The 26,871-nt window shown below is 42.6% G+C and overlaps 1 long non-coding RNA gene across 1 annotated transcript in view; it reads left to right on the top strand.

The window, feature by feature from the left end:
* The window catches only part of LOC137544053 (uncharacterized), a 313,753-nt gene extending 287,784 nt beyond the window's left edge, over positions 1-25,969 (top strand). The window contains exon 3 of the long non-coding RNA XR_011025709.1: positions 25,907-25,969. This is a non-coding gene — a long non-coding RNA (uncharacterized lncRNA). The remainder of the gene's footprint in view (positions 1-25,906) is intronic.
* Positions 25,970-26,871: the final 902 nt, after the last annotated feature.

The raw sequence follows: 26,871 nt of genomic DNA, 5'->3' as shown, positions 1-26,871 counted from the left end.
ATAAAGCAGGCGACTTGCCAATGAACACAATGAGCAGAGAATATTCTACATATACAGTGGATGGGACTGTTATGCATCGTAATGCCAAATGAAGAACATTGCCGGGAAAATGTGTCACTGACATACACTAAGCTGCTGCCAGAGCTGTTGTGTATATATAGGGCCTAGAGGAATGCACAGCTGAAAACAGCCTGGACATTCATCTTCACTAACCACATTTAAAGAGGAACTCCAATGAACATTTTACTGTAGGCAGGTGATGAAGCTGCTGCATGGTTTTTGGCAGTTGGAAACAGCTGTAAACAGCTATTTCCCACAAAAGTTAGATATTTTCTTATGGGAGGGGTTACTTGTGGGAGGGGTTTCACCACAATATCAGTCATACAGCGCCCCCTGATGGTCTGTTTATGAAAAGGAATAGATTTCTCATGTAAAAGGGGGTATCAGCTACTAATTGGGATGATAAAGTTCAATTTTTGGTCGGAGTTTCTCTTCAAAGCAACATACCCACATTGCGATTTTGCAAACAATTTTTAGAGACTAATGCTAAGTACACACTTGCGATAACAAATGTTGTAAAGAATCGATAATTAGCTGACGAACGGGGGAGGAACAATTGGAATGCAACGATGGAAAAAGACAACTGTTATACACATATCAATGATAGTTCCCAAGAAAAGGAACGTAAAAATGAGAAGTATGCACACGCAAACGGATGTTACATGGGCTTACAATAGATTACAATAGATCATAGTTAAATTTAATACAAACTATAGTTTAAATAGTAAACATTAGCAATAAAAGGATCATTATAATTTCGGGCTAAACAGGAAGTAGTAAATGATACTTTCGGGACGCATGTGTACTTTACCTTGTAATGATCGTTATCGGCAGAGAACTATACACACTTTTGTTTTGTACCGATTGTCATTCAATATGCTCCGTTCTGGCGTTTTTTTTCCTCTTGCCGATATCGCTCGTTCATTGTATTTAATGATCATTTGGTAAACTTCTTTACCCGATTGTCAGAGCGATCGTTAGGCTGCTGTTAGGAACGACCATGGTTGCAAGTGAGTACTTAGTATAAAGCCTGGTACACACACTTTCAATTATAACTGGACAATCACTGACCAATTTTACCACCTCCTCCATGTAGTATGGTTTACCTACACAGTCTGCTCATACTATGCAATATTTGTTGACCCTCATACTGCATGAAGGTGGTAAAACTGGTCAATGATTGATCAATCCTAATTGATAGTGTGTACCATGCTTAAATGTGTGTACACACATCCAATTTTAATTGGCCAATGACTGTCCCATTTTACCACTTTTATGTAGAATGACAGCTTACCTACACCGTGTGTTCATAGTATTTATTCAAGATGCGTTGGCACTCATACTACATGGAAGTGGTTTAACCTCCTTGGCGGTAACCCCGTGTGTGACACGGGGTAAGCCGCCGGAGGGTGCCGCTCAGGCCCTGCTGGGCCGATTTTCATAATTTTTGCTTTGCTGGACGCAGCTAGCACTTTGCTAGCTGCGCCAGCACTCTGATCGCCGCCGGCCCCTGCCCGATCGCCGCTATCTGCTGCGGCGCGGGCCCCCCCCCCCCCTCCAGACCCCAGCGCTGCCTGGCCAATCAGTGCCAGGCAGCGCCGAGGGGTGGCCCGGGACTCCCAATGACGTCCCGACGTCAGTGACGTCGGTGACGTCATCCCGCCCCGTCGCCATGGCGACGGGGGAAGCCCTCCAGGAAATCCCGTTCTATGAACGGGATTTCCTGATCGGAGATCGCCGAAGGCGATCGAAGCGGGCGGGGGGATGCCGCTCAGCAGCGGCTATCATGTAGCGAGCCCTCGGCTCGCTACATGATAAAAAAAAAAAAAAATTTAAAAAAAAACTGCTGCGCTCCCTCCTGGCGGTATTTTTCATACCGCCAAGGAGGTTAATTAGCCAAAGATTAGACAGACAAAATTAGATGTTTTGATTGGCCAATGACTGACCAATTTTACCACTTCCACCTGGTATGAGAGCTTACCTACACAATCTGTTCATAGTATTAAAAATCTGTTGACCCTCATACTACATGAAGGTTGGAAAATTTGCCAATCATTAACCACTTCAGCCAACAGTGTTGTTCTCTTTATGCATCCGAGCAACATTCACCTCCTATTCATTCGCCAATAACTTTATCACTACTTATCACAATGAAATGATCTATATCTTGTTTTTTCCACTGCCATTTAGGTTTTCTTTGGGTGATACACTTTGCTAAGAAAATGGATTTAGAATAAAATAACAGGAAGATTAAGAAAGAAATAAAAAAAAAACATTATTTCTCAGTTTTTGGCCACTATAGTTTGAAATTAATACATGCTACTGTAATCAAAACCCATGTATTTTATTTGCCCATTTGTCCCGGTTATTACACCGTTTAAATTATGTCCCTGTCACAATTTATGGCACCAATATTTTATTTGGAAATAAAGGTGCATTTTTGCGTCTATCAGTATTAACAAGCTTATAATTAAAAAAATTATATTAATATACTCTCTTGACATGCATATTTAAAAAGTTCAGAACTATTTATGTTGTGTTTTTTTTTTATTGTAATTTTTTTTTTTTTTATTAAAAATTTTATTTGAGTCATTTTTGGTGTGGGAGTTAAACCATTAATTTTAAATGTAATATAATGTGTTTATTTAATATAACATGTATGTGGGTGTAGTTTTACTATTTGGCCGCAAGATGGCCACAGTCAAAAAGTCCTGGAAGCGGTCGATTCCGCTTCCAGGAACTAGAAAGAGGAAGGGAAACTTTTTTTTATGCAGAAAGACTGCGGCTTCTGATAAGAGACCGTCGGTTTTTCTGCCGGGGACTTTGATCGATGAATCGGAACTACGGTATATTCCCATTCATTAATCTGGGGGCTGACGGCAGGTGGCAGGAGCGCACGCCTCAGGCAGCAGCAACTGCACAGTCTATCTGGACGGATATATTTGTCCAGATAGGCTTAAGTGGTTAATGACGGTATGTACCAGGCTTAACTTTAAAGCCAACCCAACCCTACCTTTCTACTCTAATAAATTAGCAGTACTTATCCATCAGGAGGGGAAAATCCTAATAATTGATTTGGCACAGCTATATGGCCAGATGAAAAGCGGCGGAAACTGCTGCTTCAGTTGGCAGCTAGCTACAGAGCTCTTGCTGCAGTTGACGACAATGGAAGTCTTTGTAGATGTAAATAACTTACAGGCAGTGATATGTAGCTAATAAAAGCAATTAATAGACAGCATCTGTTTTTACCAAATGTGCTGCTGGCATACAATGCTAATATACTAAGTACGGTATATGGAAATATTCCAACAATTAGTTGTTCCAACATGGAAAGCACTAAATTACTGCCATATACTTGTCCATATGCCATGGCCCCTAGACCTAGTTCCCACTAGTACTCCACACAGTTCAGCCAACCTGCAGCCATGGTTCATCCACCATTTGGTTTGTGTATGGTGCAAATTAATGAGGGTATCGCTAAATGCTCTCTGTCCCGGTGCTAATTTTGGTAGGTAAGACCCATGTGGTGGAAAGTCAGTACAAGCCACTGTTGGTGAGTGGTTGCTGCCTACTCAGATGTATATGAATAGGTATAGTGCAGTTTGAGGTCTGTACTATAAGCATTCTCAAATACCTCCAACCACTGACAAGCAGTAGATAGTTCCGGTAACAGGAAAAAAAGGGCGCCGGCAGCTAGTGGCCAAAAAGGGCGCCGCCATTCACTCCCATAATAAATATCGTTTAATGGGCGCCGAACAGGAAAAAAGGGCGCCGGAGATTATTAACGTTTTACAAACGGCGCCCGGAGATTTTTAATGTTTTATAACTGTGCTTGTGGTGATTTAAGTTTAGAAAATGCACCCGTGACGAATAACGTTTATACTAAACATATTTATCGTAATTAACTGAAACATTATTTAAAATGTTATCCCTTACTGTTTGTAAAACATTATTATTCACAAAATAAAGTGATCAGTACGTAATGTATATTGGAATATACTGTATTTTTTACAGTCACTATTTGTAAAACAGTATTATCCACACAAGAAAATTATTTAAAAATGTATCCCTTAATGTTTGTAAAACATTATTATTCACAAAATAAAGCGATTAGTACGTAACTTAAACTGCAATATATTTTTTACAGTCACTATTTGTAAAACATTATTATCCACATAATAAAGCAATCAGTAAGGGTGGTGGCTAGGGTTAGGCACCACCAGGGGGTTGGTTAGGGTTAGGCACCACCAGGGGGGGGGGGGGGGGGGGGTTAGGGTTAGGCACCACCAGGGGGGTGGTTGGGGTTAGGCACCACCAGGGGGGGTGGTTGGGGTTAGGCACCACCAGGGGGGGTGGTTGGGGTTAGGCACCACCAGGGGGGTGGTTAGGGTTAGGCACCACCAGGGGGGTGGTTAGGGTTAGGCACCACTAGGGGTGGTGGTTAGGGTTAGGCACCACCAGGAGGGTGGTTAGGGTTAGGCACCACCAGGGGGGTGGTTAGGGTTAGGCACCACCAGGGGGGTGGTTGGGGTTATGCACCACCAGGGGGGGTGGTTGGAGTTAGGCACCACCAGGGGGGGTGGTTGGAGTTAGGCACCACCAGGGGGGGTGGTTAGGGTTAGGCACCACCAGGAGGGTAGTTAGGGTTAGGCACCACCAGGGGGATGGTTAGGGTTAGGCACCAACAGCGGGGTGGTTAGGCTTAGGCACCACCAGGGGGGGTGGTTAGGGTTAGGCACCACCAGGGGGGTCTTAGGGTTAGGCACCACCAGGGGGTGGTTAGGGTTAGGCACCACCAGGGGGGGTCTTATGGTTAGGCACCACTAGGGGGGGTCTAGAGGTTAGGGATAGGTACAGGGAGGGTTCTGTGTGAGAGTAGGATTAGGTTTAGTTTTAGGAAAATGTTAGTAATACTTACTAATGTTTTACAACACTTATTATGAACGTAGTTATATTTATATCATCGTTATAATCAATTTTTCAGATTGTATTTTAAGAAGAAACAATAAATGAAGGTTATTCACAATAATATACAATTATAACGATTAAACATATATTATCTTTTTTTTAACAAACATAATTATAAGTTTCACTTTTGAAACAGGGAAGTTTAACGTTTTCACAATTGGCAATTTCACACACATTATTTAAATTTGTAAACATTATTTGTAAACGAAATACAACACAATATTTTTATAAACGGTATTACCACTAATCGTTTACACCCCGCGCCCTTTTTTCCCAATGCCCTTTTTTGATGTACGCGATAGTTCCATAGATAGTTCCATAGGAGCAGGTCTACCACTGTCCCACATATATGTAAATTAGCCCTTATACTCATCTATAGCATGGCCAAGATGCAGGAACTTACATTTATTGACATAGCTATTGATTTTCATATGCAATGTGCCTTCTCAGTTAACCATCTTGTCATGATCCTGCTCTAATATGCCTCTGTCATAATGACTGTTTATAATTCTGCAAAATTTTGGATCATCTGTAAATGTGTCAACATTTTTTCCCTTGTTATTAATAAATAAATTGAAGGGAATTGGACCTAATACTTGCCCTTGTGGGACTATACTGCCAAATTTGCCCATTTTTCATATTATCCATTTACAATTTCAGATTTTCTCGATTACTAATGTTCTCCAGTGGATAGCAATCGTGTTTGCTTCTGTACACTTTTGGACAAGATTATGTCCTCATATTTAATGTCCTCATACTATAGAACACAAATTCACAGAGCTCTTCTTAAATAATTCCCAACAAATACACTCATTGTTCCCCGGTACCTGCTACCCAGCAACAAACTCTCTGGTACTAGAGCCTAGGGCTAGGCCAGGCATGGGCAAACTCGGCCCTCCAGCTGTTACGGAACTACAATTCCCACAATGCATTTGCCTTTATAAGTCATGACTGTGGCTGTAAGACTCCTGCAATGCATTGTGGGACATGTAGTTCCTTAACGGCTGGAGGGCCAAGTTTGCCCATGCCTGGGCTAGGCTCTCAAAATGTGTTATACTTACACAAAGGAGTAAATCAGTTTGGCTCAGAAGGTACCTAAATTTGTAACAAATATATATATTTTGTATGTGTCACTGGGATTCTGTTATAATGTTCAGAAACACTGCAGTAAGCTACAATAACATACATTAGCTGAGGTCTAAATTAATTACATGCTGTTTCCGGCTATATAACATTTCACATAACCCCAGTTGAACAGAATCAAGTAACTTTGTCAACCTTAAAGTCCCCCTTAAAACCTTTGAAACCAGAGCCTTCTGGCATGCTGCCCCCATGCTTTGGAACTCTTTGCCACACCCAGTGAAGACAGCTCCAACCCTGGAGGCGTTTAAATCAGAACTGAAAAGCCAACTGTTTAGTCTGGCATTAATGAACACATACAATTTTCCACCGTAACACATTCCACCTCTAAACTATGTATTGCTTTCAGACATATCTATTCGCTTTCAGTTCTATGGGAGAAAGGTTCTTCTCAAATGTTATTGTTGTACTACACAAGAGCAAGAGGGTAATAATAAACACCCTCTCCATTAAAATGAATGGTGAGGCTGTCTACCCTCTGCTGGACTGTGCCACCTGGTGACCAGAAGGAGTAGTAATGTGGTATGTACTTTATATACACACTGTTAGAGCAGTAATGTGGTATGTACTGTATATACACACTGTTGCAGCAGTAATGTGGTATGTGCAGTATATACACACTGTTGCAGCAGTAATGTGGTATGTGCAGTATATACACACTGTTGCAGCAGTAATGTGGTATGTGCAGTATATACACACTGTTGCAGCAGTAATGTGGTATGTGCAGTATATACACACTGTTGCAGCAGTAATGTGGTATGTGCAGTATATACACACTGTTGGAGCAGTAATAAGGTATGCACTGTATATACACACTGTGCTTGACATGTCAAGTAGTGAGCCTTGGTAACTTTAGGTGATTATCCATGGTAGCATGTTGTAGGGAAATTTGTATTATTTGTATTACTGCAGGCAATAAATTAACACACAAGCACAGTACTGTAAAACATATATGTTTTTAATTATAAGTTAAAAAAAATAAAAATACCCGAAAATGTAACATATAACGGTATTTAAAAGATTAATTGGTTTAAAGCTCAGCTACGCTCTATTTATTTTCTCCCACCCTACGTCCTGTAACTAGTTCCTCTCCCCCTATACCCATTTTACTCACCTAAATGCCCTCACTTAAGTTCCAAGGATGATATCACACTGGAGCTTTTGGACAAGGGTCATTTTAGTTCTGTAAGCAGGCTGCTATATCACAGTAGCTGGAATGGGGCGTGCCTCTTGTGCCCCCTCACCCTTTCTCTTTGCTGTTGATTGGTTCAGAGTCATGGCTGTTACACATTTAAAGTGGACCTGAACTCTAGTACAAAACAGTGAAAAGTCTATATTTCACATATTATTGCTGAATAAATTCACTGGATTGTGTTCTGTGCTTGTTTAGCTAGTTCAGACTGTCTTATCAGCAGCTGTGAATCAGAAAGTGAATCCAATAAAACTATATTTTAGGATTTCCATATATTTTAAAGACATTTTTTTTCCACTAAAGGCTATCATGTTGTGCCTTAACTTTTAGAGCAGAGAGTTGAGTTTCCACTTAAAGAGAACCCAAGGTGGAATTTTTAAATCTTAATAGGACACAGAGGCATGTCCTGTGCACAATGACATGCCTCTGTGTCATACTATCACTGCTGCTAGTCCCCCCCCCCCCATGGCTCTGCTTTCCCCCCTGAAAATATTGCCATGCTAGCGACAATCTGCTTGTCGCTAGCCTTCTGTGTATCTGAGGCTTGTCAATCATCTTCCTCCGCACTGCCGCCTCCATTACAGGATACCCCCGCCGCTCCTCGCCTCTGCTAGCTTCCTCCAATCGGAAGCCAAGCCGCGACCCAGGAAGTACTTGAAGGAGGCAGCAGTGCGGAGGAGAATGATTGACAAGCCGCAGGTATAGAGAAGGCTAGCGACAAGCAGGTTGTTGCTAGCCAGGCAATATTTTCAGGGGTGACAGCAGAGCCATGGGGGGACTAACAGTGGCGATAGGACACAGAGGCATATCATTGTGCACAGGACATGCCTCTGTGTCCTATTAAGATTTTAAAATTCCACCTCGGGTTCTCTTTGAGGTTGCTATATTAATACAACTGTTACAAAATACAATTCCGAAATATAAAAATATTAAATATAAGCAATATGGCACTGCTCTACCCTTACCACACACCTCATACTGCCTCACCCTAATAGCCCCAGCCAATTCCTAAAACCTGGTGTGTTATCACTGTCCGATCCAGGCTACTGGAATTTGCCTTTTTTCAGATCTGGATTTAGTTTGGGCTTTAAAACACAGGATAACTCATTTTTATAATGAATTATTTTAATATTAATTTAAAGCTATAAAATGTGCCTTCTAGAACATTTTAAAATCCAAGTCTTTTTAATAAATGCAATCAATATATAACTGCACAATTATAACTTTAAAATATGTAAATGTAAATATGATTTAGAAAATTAATATAAGCCTACAGCAAATGTTTAAGAAAAGTTTTTACACACGTGACTACATTTGCCTGTATGTATCAAGCTTAAGTGAGATTATCTTAGTTTACATAGTTACACTGTTAGGTAGGGTGAAAAAGACACATGTCCATCATGTTCTGCCTCTGAGAACCTCTCAGCAGATCTGATCCAGAAGAAGACAAAGTCTCCCTGGACACACTGAGCCAGTTTGTTAGCTTAGCTGTCTAATTAAAGGTATTATCATGCTGGTCCCAAATTAAAAATGTATTATGCTGATATTGATTTGCCTATTACTGCTATCTGTGATAAGTTATAGAGGTATATATTTTTTTTAAGATTGGAAAACTGTTCATAACACTGAAGAACATACATGAACTAGCAAACCAAACATGTTACATTTGGCTTCATTCATTTTGGCATTGGCTCTTGGCTGTTCCATGGCCATTGCCAATGCCTATGTGGTTTATCAGCTACATGCATTATTTTGCCTGTATGCCTGATTTGGGCATCAGTATTTACCTATGAAGTGCTGACTATTATGATTTTGATTTGGGTGCCAGCTACTGACTAGTGCTTGGATCCATGACAGTGGTGTTGAAATAGATGAAAGGTGAGTGTCAGCTTGGGTTCCTGTTTATGAATAGGTTCTTGACAGAAGTATAGTAATAGGGGATAGGGTATTGAGAATTTAGCTTTAACAGAATGGGTTAGGAGGTTGGTGTTAAGTGCTAACAAGAGGTTTAGCCAGGATGGGAATATCAGATGCAGTTAAGCATTAGAAAGGAGGTAATGTCAACTAGGGTAGGTTAGGGTTAGGTGTCAAGAAGCAGTAAATATTGGGGGGATGTTAGGTGTAGGCATAAAGAAAGGCTCAATGTCACTGGGTGAGATTAAGATTAGGCATCAAGAAGGGGTTAACGTTGAACCTTAAAAAGGGATTAGTATTAAAAAGAAGGTTGGGCTTAGGCATGATTGGGATCAGAAGGGGATGATTATGAGGACTGTTTATTGTATTGGCACCAAAATCAACAACACCCAAAGCAAATGTCTCCACAACAAAACATTTTTTTTATTAAATTGGAGCCAGAATTTTCTACACTGACTTGAGCCAGGTGAACACATAGTTAGGATTCTCATTGGTCCACCTAGTCCACCTGGGGAGGGAGGACTCCTATTGCTCTGTTTCAATCCAAAAGGGAGCTGCTAGGGCTCCCATCAGTGTTGTGGTGCTAGTCTCTGTGGACCTAAACGGTGGTGGGTAGGGGAGGGCCAGATGCACAGCAGAGAGTAATGTTGACTATGCTATGGATACCTCGATGCGTGTAACATATCCATACAGGATATGCTGTGAAAGCACTGTTGTGTAAATCTATTCTTATTATAGGTGCTACATGTGCCTGAGAGCACAAACTCTAATTCACTAACCTTTCATCAATACTTGTTAACTCTCATATAAGCCACGTAAGGGTTGCCATCTAATAGTAAACACTTGAAAAAAAAATGAGTCCAGGTTTGCTAGATGATTCAAATAGCTAGTGCTTTCCAGCGAGGATTCAATCCTTTTAATCCAATTTTAGCTAATCTATGTAGTATAAGGGTAAATTGAGGGAGTATATTAAATGGATATTTTAGGCAGATCCTTTACATTACAAAGAAATGGTAAGGTTGGATGAAAAAGGATGATTAGTGGCCACCATTAGTACATTAACCTCTTAGTGCTCATGTAATAAAACCATTACATTACTTACAACTACATTACTTTGTATAGCGAGATATGAGCTGGATATGCAGACAGGCAGTGCAGTAAAAGCAGGCATTGCATGTTACAGTGCAGTAGTTAGCTTGTAAAATATCCATAGACAAATTAAGTAAAACGTTCTAATGCTAGGTACACACCATACAATTTTCTGTAATGCTGGGAATACACGGTGCGTTTTTGCCGCTCGATAATTTCCGACATGTCCGATCACCCGCCCGATCAATTCCATGCTCGATTCCGCATGGGGGACAATGGAAAAGGATAAGGAAAACGGAGATATGATTTAAGTGATAGGTTTGCTTAAAGTGGTCTAACACCCAGCATTTCAACTTTGCTTTAAAAGATTGCTTACAGCTTATAAACTATTATGCCAGATTTTTTTTTTTAGCAGAAATTCACTGAATGGATTAAACAGGACATTTTAGTTCTGCATTTAGCTAGAAATCCTCCTCCGTGCTTGCTTGTTTAGTTACAAATGTATCTATCTACAATGTAACAAACAAACACTGCTTTGAGAGAACAAAGAGGGCTTCCCCGGCAGGCTTTTCAAAGGTCTATTTGTATTCCAAATAAAGATACATTTGTAACTAAAAGATAAGAACGGATGCGGATTCCTAGTTGAATCCAACACTAAAATGTCATGTTTAACCCATTCAGTGAATTTCTGCTTAAAAAAAATCTGGCATAATAGTTTGTAAGCTGTAAGCAATCTTTTAAAGCAAAGTTGTAATGCTGGGTGTTAAACCGCTTTAATACTTTTTTTGCTATCTTAAAACAGTAGGTATTTCAACATATTCAGCTGTTACTCCATAACACATCACTCAAATCCATTTGATAATTAGCTTGCATCATCCCTGGCTGCACATTCCTGAACAGCAAGATTCAGCTGTGTGGACAGCACTCACACACAGCAAAGCTAATTCATACACTGGGTAGGCGGAGCAGAAACCCATCTCAATGCGCCAAAGCTGCTCAACTCAGACCTAGGTTTTCTACACAGGAAGTAGATCAATAATTAGCACAATACCAGCTACATTTCCATTTAAAGCACTGGCATTTCTTTTTTTCAATCACAAGACTTAATTGATGGCAGGTGGAGTGATTGTGTATTTAGCATTCGTACCTTGTCTTTATAACTTCCACCCAGGACTGTTGGGCACTATGATAGTCAAGTGAAAAATGTGAATTGCTCTGAGTACCTTGTAAAGTGCTGCATACTATGCCAGCACCGTATAAAATCTTAGGGCCTGTTTCCACTTGTGCGGTGGGAATCGCAGCGGAAAAATTCGCATGTGTTTTAATGCAAATTTTCATGCAATTTCGCATTCGATTTCGCATGGATGACTGTATGCGAATTTAACCGTGGCAGTGCCTGTGTGCTTTTCCATTGTTTCTATGCAAAATCGTATGCAAATTCGCATACCAAAACCGCATGCGAATTTCCTATTAAATACATTGTATGCGAATCACAGAGCGGTATGCGAATTCTGATGGCTATACCGTGCAGATGTTTTCTGCACAGAAAAACGCTCAGAAATCCTGACAAGTGGAAACAGTCCCATCCACTTGTATTGTCTATGCGAATCTGCATGCAGGAAACGCATGCAGATTCGCTCTAGTGGAAACGGGCCCTGAGATCTGGAGAATCGCCTATCAAAACCAGCTCTAATTTTTTTTCATAATCAGTTTTGCTAAAAATTCATTACAGAATGCTTTGTCACAAGGAGATTAGTAACCTGCTTGTTGGGTTCTGCATGAGCAGTATAACAGTATGATCCATAATCAACAAGATCAGCAGAGATGTGATTGCCAAGTCTGATTGCTTGAAGAAGTCTCCAGTTTTGACCTTACTGAACCTCTGGGCTTGTGTGGGTAGATTGACGGGCCATAACTAAGCTAGATAAACTCATAAACATCTCTGTGTGGGCGGTCAGCAGTCAATAATTAAACAAAACTGCTTGTATGTTTGCCATTCATTTTAGTTTATTTAATTTTAGAAATTAAAGTGTAACTGTACAGTCACAGAAAAACGTTCATACAGGCTAATTAGTCAAATGGTCACAACAGTCAATTAGGAAATTTCATTGGATGCAATACAGTTTACCATTATTAGTAATGGTCATGTCTAGGAGAACTCATGGAGAAGCATGTGATCAGTTTGGTCAGGTGATAGATATGTAAGTATCTGATTTGCTTGTTAATGATCATATGCTAAAGGAAATGATGAGTCTGAGCTTCGCAAAACAAATCACGTTTCTCCAGGAGTTCTCCTAGACATGACTGTCAATACACTGCTATTATTCTCTGAAAACTACTGTCCACTAGGCCTTTGTTCTGGTCTCTGACTTTCAATGCTTCTGAGTGTGCAGGCTAGCGTAACGCATTATAGCATTGTCTACTTCTGTCAGATTGTATTTCATAGAACAGATGGTCAGTGAGATACTATTAATTCTGGATTGCAAACAACTTTAACAAATGCTGGGTAACATGTTGGTTACAAACGCTGCCATTCTGCTTCATTAAATTGCATCAGAAAGGTGCAGGGCTGGCACTTTCAGTCAAGCAAAGGGGGCAATAGCCCCAGGGACTCCTAGCGCTTCTGAGCCCCCAAGCTGCCACCCCTCCCCCCGACTGCACCCCAGGCCCCTGTATGATTTGTGTATGGATTACGATTCACGTGTCCTGAAGTGCTGCTTCATCTTAATCTCTGTTGCCTGACTCTGCACAGGGACTGCCGCATGTTATTGTGGAGCACTCGGGGGGACATCTGGGGGGCAGCCTGGCAGCACTCCAGGGCCAAATTTACTAAGAGGGAGGGAGTACCTTTGCTCCAGGGACCTATTAGGGCTTGAACCAACCCAGCTTGTGGCCACCATACAAGCGCCCAACAAGTGCACAGTTCAGCCATCCAATAGAAAGAGGCCTAACAGTGCAAGGTTTGCAATTATTTTAGTGGAAACTACTAAGGCTATGGAGAACCATCTGGATTTTGTGTATTGTACCAAATCAGATGAAAGGCTTGCTTTATACGCTTTGAAGCCCAACTCTGCCAACTTTAATCTTTATTTCTTTTTAGTTTTGAATAGAGAACATTTTGCATCATCTGCCGGTTTTTTATATCTGTCGATTTCCCCATTGGTGATTTTTGTTTATACTTCCTTTTCCTTCAACAAACAGGCAGCAAGGGAATTGTTCCAACTGGCACGTACACCGCATAAAATATATCTGTTTTTGAACACAGAAAAGGGTAAAAATCTCTTCTGAGTCTTAATTGCCATTTTAGTCCCCATTGGGGAAGTTAGCTGACTCTCTGATCCCAGTAAAAGCGCAGGCCTCTGTGGAAAATCTGCCCAGTAGGGACAATGCAGGAGTTTCCACAGATTGATGGCAACAAATACAGACAGATGTAGCCCTTTCCCATCCTAACCAAAACTGAAAAAATAATTTGGTTGCAGCCGGGCTTCAAGCCTAAATAACATGTATTATGTAGATGAAATATGACCATACCCAGACACAAATCTCTGGAGTCATTCAAACCATTTCAAAACACATTTGTTTTACACATCAACATTGTTTTTGTGTGAGTGAACGGTTGAATGAAGTGGAAATGTGTACTAATGGTATCCAATGTGTTTGCTTAACATCCTTGCCAAATAAAAGGGAATGGGTGACACATGCTAGACAAGTCATGTAGTGTAAAGACATATCGGACCAAAAGAAAGATGCTTAGAAATGGTGTGTACCGTGCTAAAAATATCACCAATCATTATAGGCATTGGTGAGTCATGCTCTGGGGTGAATTCTTGTACTGTCAACTACTGATTAATCATTAATCTCATATGAAGATTATGATTATGGGTGCCAGCCTTACTACATGTCCAACCTGCATTATTTGACTCGCCAACCATCCTGGATAAAATTCCAAGATGTCTTACAGGCAGTGGTGACGCTGTGGTTTCTGCCAGGGGTAATACTGCTTTGTGGGCAACATTGAAATTAGCTGTAGGGATTCCTTGAGCATTAGAAAGAAGGGCTGGGATTCATGTCTCGAGAGCATGAAAAAAGGCACCAGCCCAAATCAGAACATTCATCACTGCAAGATCTTATTATGCGAAAGAGTTTATTTTGGAGCTGAGTGCCTGATCTAGGTGCGCCGATTAAGCACTAATAATATAGTGCGCGTCCCACACAACGGTAATTCTGAGTCCAGCGGTTGCCAGACCCGGAATTACTTCTCCCTCTGAGTTGCTATGACTCGGAGGGGGAATTCTATTTAATGCCGCTGGGAATTTGAGTGACAGCAGGGTAAGTCGTCATTCGGTTAACCCTGCGCCTAACTCAACAGCAGAGCAGTACGTACGCATATTATGAAAGAGCTTTTCATTCAAATTTATGGATAGACTTGATCAAAATAAAAAGTTGATGTTGACCTTTCTCAAAGATCGTTTTAGTGGATTCACCGAGGCATTAGGCTTGGACAGTGGCACACTGAAGATTATATGTAAAAGGGTCGGTTTACACTAAAAGGATCATAGAGTAAAAACTCTCAGATTCATCTGGGCACAAGCGGAAATGTAAATGGATCCTTTGTTAGGCATAGGATCTGTTCACACTTTCCACTTAAAACAAAGCTGAACAGGAGCAGAATGCACATTCCTGACCTGCATGACTTTTTTGGAGCCCACATACATTGTGGATGCCAGGGATGAGCAGAAACTACACGCCAGTGCGAATTTACGCATCGTAGTTCGCATCTACGCATCATAGTTCGTAGGTGACGTTTCAAAACTACGCTTACAAATTTATGCGTAGTGAAGTACAGCAACGCGTAGCTTACGCCCACTATGCGTAGTTAACAAGTGTATTGTGTAGTGAACTATGAATGCGTTACTCGCGTCTAATTTTCCGCGTGCGATTGTATGCTTACAAATTTACGCATTGGAAACGGGATTGTATGCATAGAAGAGTTCCCGGTATAAGCAATTAAAGAGGAAGTAATGCGTAAAATTTTCTGCATACGGGCATGAGCATCCGCATACACTACGCTTTGCACTATGCGTAATTGCGTATTTTAACTCGTAATCGACGAAATGCATACAAAACGAATATTTGATTTCGAAGCCGTAGTTTGGTGAAGCGTAATTGCATAAATCTACGCGTAGTTCCAATGTTGAGAAGTTGGCTGACTACGACCATCCCTGGTGGATGCTCACAGAGTTAGTGCCAGCCTACGGGAACAGTGTCCATTCTCACTGGCTGTTTCCCCCTCCGTTCCAGATCTACTCACATATCTTCTGCCGCCATTGAGGTTCCCCACTGCTGTTGATATTGCTGCTGGGTTCGGTGACAAGCACCGGTATATAGCTCAGAACTCCGGCAGAAGCTTAGGGCTCCCATTGGATTGCAAAAGACCAATGGGAATCCTCTCTAGCACCATGAAGGATCCTCATTGGTTCATGGTGGACTATTGAGAATCATCCCTGGTGCTAGGGAAGATTGTCATTGGACTCCTATGTTTCTGAGATATATATCAGTGCTTCTCCCGGAGCCCAGCTGTGGTGCTAGAAGTGGTGGAGGACCTGAGTGCCAATGCCAATATGTATTCACAGTGCAGAGCTTTGATAGGACCTTCGTTAGAAATCAACGAAACAGAAAAGTTAAATTGTTCAACATTGAAAACATAGTCATGCGAATTAATTTAGACATAGCTGCAAACAGCTGAACTAATGACCAGAACAGCTAGGAAGTAATACTTTGTAGCATCATGAGTAGGCAATTAGAACGTTAGGCTCCATGTGCAAATCAAAACTGAAAGCTAACACTAAGATTATACCTGCTGTACTGTATGTTGCTTATTTATTTGCATATGATTACAAAAGACAATAGATATTATATCTCACTACAATAAATCCCAAACATGTGTTGTTAAATTCTGTAAGCGTATGTGTTGATTTTCAAGTACCGGCATTACTTTTACCACTGCAATTTTAAGTCTAAAAATCTGCCTTAGGGCTTGTTCACACTACAAGAGCTTTTTAAGCTCTAGTGATTTTGAAAAGCTCTTGCTTATGCAATGCTATGGAGGATTTTTACAAAATCACATCACTCCAGTGTGAACACACACATAGGCTAACATTAGCAGGAGCTTTTAAAATCACAAAGCGCTTAGAAAAGCTCTTGTAGAGCGAACAAACCCTTATAGCTGTGGTTGTCTGCAGCTGCACGTCAATCCATGTAGTAAGACCCCTGCAGATTTCTGGCTTCCTGTTCTGAAACTGGGACCTTGATAGCCACTTCCTGTGAACTATACCTCTGCAGCAGGCTGCACCAGAACTGCATAGGGACTGACACACTTCTCTGATTCATAAAGCTGTATATGGATTAGCTTAGTGGTGAACTACGCAGCCAAAGAAGAAGATATTCAGGATATTTCATGCTCCATCGTTGTCACTGCCACTGTTGTCATCACACTATGTCCCATACCTTTGGCCACATGTTCTTTTTTACTGTAATGCTGGGAAATGTAGTATGGTCTTTATTGTTCTTACTAGTTTGGGAGTCACATAGTCATTGCTGTACTGCATGTTGGCCTAGTATTATTATTATTTAGTATTTATATAGCACTGACATCTTCCACAGCACTTAATAATCCTAACATTTGTATAGTGCTTTCCTCCTGTTGGACTCAAAAGCGCTCAAGAGCTGCAGCCACTAAGGGCACACTCAAGAGGCCACCCTGCAGTGTTAGGAAGTCTTCACACTATCTGTCCCTCAGAGGAGCTCACAATCTAATCCCTACAATAGTCCTTTGTAGTCTAGGCCAATTTTTTAACTGTATGTTTTTGGGATGTAGGGGGAAACCAGAGTGCCTGGAGGAAACTCACACAGTCACCAAGAGGACATACAAACTTCATGCAGATAGTGCTCTACCATATTAGTGTTATACACTTGGGGTTTAGTTAGGCAAAAAAGTACCCCTAAACTAGAGAGAAAGGTAGCCTCAGTAAACCACAGACAGCTGAGATAGTTCCCTAATGAAATGTTCTATGCTGCTGCGACAGTTCCTGATACTCGTATGGTAGTTCAGAGACCTTCACGATTACCTTATGGATCCCCCCTTTCCCACATGACTGTGCTTGCACCTGATAACTGGCCAATCATAATACAGCTGAGGGGACTTCTGTATACAACCTGGAAGTGCTGTGACACGCGTCCGTTCAATAAAGGCACTTGAGTAATGCCGATAGTAATTGTAATAGAAATGCTGGTCTCAATTCTGAAAAAAAAACAAACACAAAAACACGCATTCACAAGTGCCACCATAGGTGCCTAAAAATATTGGCATTTGGGCACACGTGGTGCCTGATGTATAGCGGGCACTGTACCAGCACCTGTTATTTACCTGGCGCCCAAATTTTTGCTCGCAAATACCAATATTTTACATTGGTGCCTATGGCAGCGCCCAATTAGTCCACTTGCTGCATGCGCCCTTTTTTACTGCTTTGCTGTGACACAGGCTAGACTTGTGATAGCTGCAGGGGACATTACAGTAACATTGCAGTTCATAATTAGCCATCAATTCTTTTTTTTTCTATTTAGAGGAGGTAAGCAGTCATATGACATGATTACTCTTTAACATAAGAGCTTACATATGATTATTATTATGATTTTCTATAGCACTGAATATGTCTGCAGCACTTTCCTAGTGCCAGTGCCACTAGCAAGGTGGGGCTGTGTGTCTCTGTGGTAGACTGTGTGGGCCATTCCGGTATATGTATGACATAGGAATGTTGGCAAGTAAGATGGCCTATTGATGGGGCAAGAGAGGTAAACCAGTGCACACTGGCTGGGACCGAAATAAAATGAAATAAATACTAAGGAAGATTTTGTGCAAAATCAGATGCCCAGACATATAAATGTGTCTTCACCTGGGAGTAATGATTAATCCGTTGTCTATACTAAAGGAGTTCACCCCGGAGCCTGACTCATTGAAGTCTAAGTGGTAGGTTGTATTTTTAGGACATTTGTAAGCATGTCGCAGGCTACACAAGCCGGCTGGTATGTCTGTGTCCTACAAGAGTTGTCTACGATGTGTCACCCATTCCTTTTCATTTGGCAAAGGTGAAAATAAATAACTTCAGCACCAGCACAAATGTTACATCTGTGATTAAGCACATTACCAAGTGGTTATTATCCAAGCCTCACAGCTCAAGTCCCAGAGTCAATTCCCATTAACTGCCTAGAGTTTGCATGTGCTCATCGTGTTTATGTGGCCAGCCTCCAGACGTCCAAATATATGTTGTGAGGCTATCTGATCTAAGTCATTCAAACTCAACTGGGCTTCTTCAGGCTTCTTTCACACAGAAGGCTAAAGTTGGTGAATTCACCATCGTTCAGCTTCTGCCATGCAAAGACTTTGTTGCATGGGCGATTGCTACACTTGGAATGGGTTTGCAGAGAGGCAGGTACTGTATTGAATCACATCTGAGCACGGATGCGCACATTCTCAGACATGATTATTATTATTTAGTAGCGCTGTACAGAGTATATTGTCTTGTCACTTTACTATCCCTCAGGGGGCCCTACCATAGTCATATGTCTATGTATGTATTGTGTTATGTATATATCACAATCTAAGGCCAATGTAGATGTAGGGGGAATCAAATTAACATACAGACTTTTTGGGGATGGGGGAGCAAATCTGAGTGCCCATGGGAAACCCACACAGACGAGGAGAGAACATACAAACTCTGTGCAGATAGTGCCCTGGCTGGGATTCGAACCAGGGACCCAGCTCTGCAAGGTGAGAAAAGGATCGATACAGAAATGCTGGCCAGCCTAACTTGTTTGCACACTATTTTGGCAGCTGGTCCGAGCAACTGCCATAATAAGTTCTTTTGTAAAAAGAAAAAAAGAAGCACCTGAAGATCCCCCATGAGGAAGTGGATTGGTCCAAAACCTGGCAGATTCGATTTTCAATACCTACTGTGAGCATCAGCAACATAGGAAAAATGCACTTTACTCACAGAGATACATACATTATATAGGTCTATATTTTACTTTTTTTACGATATTTGTTCTTTAACTGCCTGTCAAACATGCACTGCATCTGTCCAACTGAAAGAAGTCTAAGGCAAAAATGGAACCATTTTTCCTCTTGAAGCAAACCTGAACTGAATATGAAAAGTCAAAATTAACATGTGCACATCATACTTACATACCTCCAGTGTAGTCTACTCATCAATCTCTTTCTCCTCTCCCGCTTCCTGTTTGTCCACTTGTGATCAATGGAATTCTCTGTCCTCCAATTTGGAAATGGCCATTACCACAAGCATTGAGATATATGAGGTGCAGAGAGGACTGAGGTATATTAACACATGAGGTGCAGGAATCAGTGAGGTGTATGGGGTGCAGAGAGGGCTGATGTATTGTAACGCATGAGGTGCAGAAAGCAGTGAGGTATATGGGGTGCAGAGAGGGCTGAGGTATAATAACACATGAGATGTAGGAAGCAGTGAGGTGTATGGGGCGCAGAGAGGGCTGAGGTATAATAACACATGAGATGTAGGAAGCAGTGAGGTGTATGGGGTGTAGAGAGGATTGAGGTGTAATAACACGAGATGCAGAAAGCAGTAAGGTATATGGGGTGCAGAGAGGACTGAGGTATACAAAGCAGTGAGGTATATGGGGTGCAGAAAGGGCTGAGGTATAATAACACATGAGATGTATGAAGCCGTGAGGTGTATAGGGTGCAGAGAAGATTGAGGTGTAATAACACGAGATGCAGAAAGCAGTAAAGTATATGGGGTGCAGAGAGGACTGAGGTATACAAATATATGAGGTGCAGGAAGCAGTGAGGTGTATGGGGTGCAGAAAGGGCTGAGGTATAATAACACATGAGATGTAGGAAGCAGTGAGGTGTATGTGGTGCAAAGAAGACTGAGGTATACTAATGCATGAGGTGCAGAAAGCAGTGAGGTATATGGGGTGCAGAGAGGGCTGAGGTATAATAACATATGAGATGTGGACAGAAATGCTGGCCAGCCTAACTTGTTTGCACACTATTTTGGCAGCTGGTCCGAGCAACTGCCATAATAAGTTCTTTTGTAAAAAGAAAAAAAGAAGCACCTGAAGATCCCCCATGAGGAAGTGGATTGGTCCAAAACCTGGCAGATTCGATTTTCAATACCTACTGTGAGCATCAGCAACATAGGAAAAATGCACTTTACTCACAGAGATACATACATTATATAGGTCTATATTTTACTTTTTTTACGATATTTGTTCTTTAACTGCCTGTCAAACATGCACTGCATCTGTCCAACTGAAAGAAGTCTAAGGCAAAAATGGAACCATTTTTCCTCTTGAAGCAAACCTGAACTGAATATGAAAAGTCAAAATTAACATGTGCACATCATACTTACATACCTCCAGTGTAGTCTACTCATCAATCTCTTTCTCCTCTCCCGCTTCCTGTTTGTCCACTTGTGATCAATGGAATTCTCTGTCCTCCAATTTGGAAATGGCCATTACCACAAGCATTGAGATATATGAGGTGCAGAGAGGACTGAGGTATATTAACACATGAGGTGCAGGAATCAGTGAGGTGTATGGGGTGCAGAGAGGGCTGATGTATTGTAACGCATGAGGTGCAGAAAGCAGTGAGGTATATGGGGTGCAGAGAGGGCTGAGGTATAATAACACATGAGATGTAGGAAGCAGTGAGGTGTATGGGGCGCAGAGAGGGCTGAGGTATAATAACACATGAGATGTAGGAAGCAGTGAGGTGTATGGGGTGTAGAGAGGATTGAGGTGTAATAACACGAGATGCAGAAAGCAGTAAGGTATATGGGGTGCAGAGAGGACTGAGGTATACAAAGCAGTGAGGTATATGGGGTGCAGAAAGGGCTGAGGTATAATAACACATGAGATGTATGAAGCCGTGAGGTGTATAGGGTGCAGAGAAGATTGAGGTGTAATAACACGAGATGCAGAAAGCAGTAAAGTATATGGGGTGCAGAGAGGACTGAGGTATACAAATATATGAGGTGCAGGAAGCAGTGAGGTGTATGGGGTGCAGAAAGGGCTGAGGTATAATAACACATGAGATGTAGGAAGCAGTGAGGTGTATGTGGTGCAAAGAAGACTGAGGTATACTAATGCATGAGGTGCAGAAAGCAGTGAGGTATATGGGGTGCAGAGAGGGCTGAGGTATAATAACATATGAGATGTGGAAAGCAGTGAGGTGTATGGGGTGCAGAGAGGATTGAGGTATAATAATGTATGAGATGCAGAAAGCAGTAAGGTATATGGGGTGCAGAAAAGACTGAGGTATAATAATGTATGAGGTGCAGGAAGCAGTGAGATGTATGGGTTGAAGAGAGGACTAAGGTATAATAATGTATGAGGTGCAGGAAGCAGTGAGGTGTATGGGTTTCAGAGAGGACTAAGGTATAATAATGTATGAGGTGCAGGAAGCAGTGAGGGGTATGGGTTGCAGAGAGGACTGAGGTATAATAATGTATGAGGTGCAGAAAGGACTGAGGTATAATAACACATGATATGCAGAAAGCAGTAAGGTATATGGGGTGATGAGAGGGCTGAGGTATAATAACACAGGAGGTGAAGAAAGCAGTGAGGTGTATAAGATGCAGAAAGGACTGAGGTATAATAATGCATGAGGTGCAGAAAGCAGTGAAGTATAAGGGGTACAGAGAGGACTGAGGTATAATAACACATGAGGTGCAGAAAGCAGTGAGGTGTATGGGGTGCAGAGAAGACTGAGGTATAATAACACGATATGCAGAAAGCAGTGAGGTGTATAAGGTGCAGAGAGGGCTGAGGTATAATAGCGCACGGTATGCAGAAAGCAGTGAGGTATATGGGGTGCAGAGAGGGCTGAGGTATAATAACACAGGAGGTGCATAAAGCAGTGAGGTGTATAAGGTGCAGAAAGGACTGAGGTATAATAATGCATGAGGTGCAGAAAGCAGTGAAGTGTATGTGGTGCAGAGAGGGCTGAGGTATAATAACACAGGAGGTGCAGAAAGCAGTGAGGTGTATAAGGTGCAGAGAAGACTGAGGTATAATAATGCATGAGGTGCAGAAAGCAGTGAAGTGTATGTGGTGCAGAGAGGGCTGAGGTATAATAACACAGGAGGTGCAGAAAGCAGTGAGGTGTATAAGGTGCAGAGAAGACTGAGGTATAATAATGCATGAGGTGCAGGAAGCAGTGAGGTGTATAGGGTGCAGAAAGCACTGAGGTATAATAGTGCAGGATATGCAGAAAGCAGTGAGGTATATGGGGTGCAGAGAGGGCTGAGGTATAATAACACGATATGCAGAAAGCAGTGAGGTGTATAAGGTGCAGAGAAGACTAAGGTATAATAACACGATATGCAGAAAGCAGTGAGGTGTATAAGGTGCAGAGAGGGCTGAGGTATAATAGCGCACGATATGCAGAAAGCAGTGAGGTATATGGGGTGCAGAGAGGGCTGAGGTATAATAACACAGGAGGTGAAGAAAGCAGTGAGGTGTATAAGGTGCAGAAAGGACTGAGGTATAATAATGCATGAGGTGCATAAAGCAGTGACGTGTATGGGGTGCAGAGAGGGCTGAGGTATAATAACACAGGAGGTGCAGAAAGCAGTGAGGTGTATGGGGTGCAGCAAGGACTGAGGTATAATAACACGATATGCAGAAAGCAGTGAAGTGTATGGGGTGCAGAGAGGGCTGAGGTATAATAACACAGGAGGTGCATAAAGCAGTGAGGTGTATAAGGTGCAGAAAAGACTGAGGTATAATAATGCATGAGGTGCAGAAAGCAGTGAAGTGTATGTGGTGCAGAGAGGGCTGAGGTATAATAACACAGGAGGTGCAGAAAGCAGTGAGGTGTATAAGGTGCAGAGAAGACTGAGGTATAATAATGCATGAGGTGCAGGAAGCAGTGAGGTGTATAGGGTGCAGAAAGCACTGAGGTATAATAGCGCAGGATATGCAGAAAGCAGTGAGGTATATGGTGTGTAGAGAGGGCTGAGGTATAATAACACGATATGCAGAAAGCAGTGAGGTGTATAAGGTGCAGAGAAGACTGAGGTATAATAATGCATGAGGTGCAGGAAGCAGTGAGGTGTACAGGGTGCAGAAAGCACTGAGGTATAATAGCGCACGATATGCAGAAAGCAGTGAGGTATATGGGGTGCAGAGAGGGCTGAGGTATAATAACACAGGAGGTGCAGAAAGCAGTGAGGTGTATGGGGCGCAGCAAGGAGTGAGGTATAATAACACGATATGCAGAAAGCAGTGAAGTGTATGGGGTGCAGAGAAGGCTGAGGTATAACACAGGAGGTGCAGAAAGGACTGAGGTATAATAATGCATGAGGTGCAGAAAGCAGTGAGGTGTATGGGGTGCAGAGAAGACTGAGGTATAATATTGTATGAGGTGCAGAAAGCAGTGGTGTATGGGGTGCAGAGAGCACTGAGGTATATTAACATGATATGCAGAAAGCAGTGAGATGTATGGGTTGCAGAGAGGGCTGAGGTATAATAACACAGGAGGTGCAGAAAGCAGTGAGGTGTATGGGGTGCAGCGAGGACTGAGGTATAATAACACATGATACTGTATGCAGAAAGCAGTGAAGTGTATGGGCTGCAGAGAGGACTGAGGTATAATAACACAGGATGCACTAAAAGCAGTGAGTTATAGGCAGCCAATGTTACTGATTAACACCTTTTATGTCAACAAAAACTAGTAAATCCACAATTCTATGTTTAAAGGAATCAGAGACCAGCTGTAATAAAAGTATATATATGTTTATACATACCTGGGGCTTCCTCCAGCCCCATAAGCACGAATCACTCCCACGCCGCCGTCCTCAGTGTTCTCCAGTTCCGTTACCAGGTCCCGTAACTTCGACCGGTCGCAGCCAGTCTGACGCAAGAGAAGAGCGCTCTTTACGTATCTCTCCGGCAGGATAGCGGCATGGGAGCGGTCCGTGCACATGGGGCTGGAGGTACGCTTTAAATGGAATATCCGAACTAAAAAAAAAAAAGACAGCTACTTACCCGGGGTTTCCTCCAGCCCCTATGTCCTTCGACGCAGCTCCACTCTCAGCCGCCAGCCCGGGGTCCCCGCCGGTGCAGAGACCGACCTTTCCAGGTCGTCCACTACTGCTGATGTTAATCACTCGCACGTAGTGTGGAGTGCACTGCGCAGGGGCAATAAGAATTTTTCTGCCAGCCAGCACCCATAGAAAGCTCCTAAAAGAGTTCCCCGTTATCCCTTCAGGCATGCCGGTTAGTTGAGACTTCCGGTTGCCTGAATTCCAGATAACGGGGACTCTGCTGTAGCTTTTATCGGTTGGTTAGGTTGCACTTTACGATAGTATGAGCTATAAATAATTGCAGCTGGTTACAAAATTTGATAATTTTGCAAAAATGTTCACTACACTGTTATACTAATTTACAAAGCAAGCCGAAATCTTGTTTTAATTGTGCTGATTTTTTACTGTAGGTGAGCAGGAAGAATGTAAGAGAGACAGAGGGAAAAAAAACACTCAGAAGAAATAATCTGAAAATCTGGTTAGACAAGAATTATTAACCCCTTCCCCACTATAGCCCAGCTAGCTGCATTGTTTTTTAAGCAAATTCTTTCCTCCTTCCCTCCCCTCCTCCTGCCCATTTTATGAGTGCTCAATGTAAATAAACAGCTAAATTTACCCCCGCAGAAGCTGCAGGTACAAGGAGGAAGGAAACATGTGACTGCTCTTTTTTCCTGTTCAAATCCCTTCAGCAGATGGAGCCCTGAATCTGGTTTATAAAGTCTTGCCAAGCCGAGGGCTGAGTCCTGATTGGGCCTCGCTCCAGCCAACCCGGGAGTCCCCTGTCCAAACAATGCACACTTCTTTTGTATATGTGAGTGTGGAGCTGGCTTATGCTATTAGGTCTATTTTTGGCGGAGCTCCTCCCCCTGCCGTGCTATTTCTGTCAGTCTGAGCTCGGGGCAGTGCTGTGAGTGTGAGCTGCCGCTGCTGGACACGGCCATTGCAATTCAAGGCTGCTCTCTGTGCTGCTGGTGTATTGCTGAGCGGCATGCTGACCTCACTGCTCTCTCTGCCTCTGGCTGGATAGGAGGAAAGTTTCTCTGCTGACAGTCTGTACAGGATCTCCTGCAGAGGAGCTGGAGTTTGGCTGGGGCTCTTCATTGGATTGCATTCCTTGCCCTGCCCAGCTGCACGCTCAGGGTCACCGTGCCCTCCCAGTCAGGAGTGCTGGGCATGGCTGGCTGGCACAGGACTTAGAGGGGCTTGTGGTCCATGTGACAGGGGGATCGCTGTCCCCCTCTTATAGATTGGCATAGATTGGTAGTGGTCTGATCTGCTGCGCCTAGGGCAGCCCATACACAACACACAGGACAGGGGACCTGCTGCCCTCTGCCACCCCTTCCAACACTCGCCTCCATGCCTGGATTACATCAAATGTTAAACACCATTTACGAGGCTGATTCCGCTTCTTCCACAGATGGCATCAGGAGGGGCGAGCCGGGGCTGAGGTTCGGCCACAAGAGCAGCGCTGCGGGACCAGGTAGGAGCTGTCATTGTCCCTGTGCTGTCTGTCTGTCTGCAACATATTCCTGCAAGCAAACAATGTATCGGAGTCTGCTGAACCCGCACGTTACTGTACACTTGTAAAAGAAGGCTAAAAGGATACACAGTTACAATATGTTTGTGCAGTAAGATTTTGCTGGGCACACATGTATAGATTTGAAGGCAATCTGATGCCTTCCACAGTTCTTTGGAACTGGGGCCCAATAAAAATCGGGACTCGAAATCGGTTTGCTAGCAAATTTTGCAGCTTTTAAGGGGTGATTTAGGCCCCATTCACACTTGCTGATCGTTTTGCTGTGGCGTTTTTTGGCGATTAACGCCCAAACAAATCACCATTCACACCTGACGATTTTTTAGCGATCGCGTTTTGCGCTTCTATAGCATTGAAACGCGATCGCCTGGAAATCGCCTGAAAATGGTGCAGGCTACGTGTTTGCGTTTAGCCTTTTTGGGCGATTTGCGGCAATTTGCGCAAATTGCCCAAATGAGAACAGGCCCATAGACTTTTATTACCCTAGTGCTTTGAAAAGCGCTAGCGTTTAAGCTTTTTGCTGAAATCGACGGCAAAACGCTGAAGTGTGAATGGGCCCTTATGGCGATTTTGAAGCGTTTTTTGAATTTAGTGCTAGTGATTTGCAATTTTTCCTGTACAGGCACAAGCCTGTTCACACCCGGCGCTTTGCCCGCAATCGCGTTCGGCTTCTCAATCATGATTTGTGGGCAAAATCTTGCGATTCAGTGCGATTTGCGCTTGTGATTCCCGTTCAATAGAATGAGAATCACTGCACAATCGCCCCCAAAGCGCTGCATGCAGCGAGTTTGCAATTGATCGAAGTCGCAAACGCTGCTGTGTGATTTAGTAGCAGCACTGGTGATCAG

The sequence above is a fragment of the Hyperolius riggenbachi genome, chromosome 2, assembly GCF_040937935.1.
Source record: "Hyperolius riggenbachi isolate aHypRig1 chromosome 2, aHypRig1.pri, whole genome shotgun sequence".
Taxonomy (NCBI): Eukaryota; Metazoa; Chordata; class Amphibia; order Anura; family Hyperoliidae; genus Hyperolius; species Hyperolius riggenbachi.
Note: the sequence above shows the minus strand (reverse complement) of the source record. Positions and strands in the feature narration are given on the sequence as shown.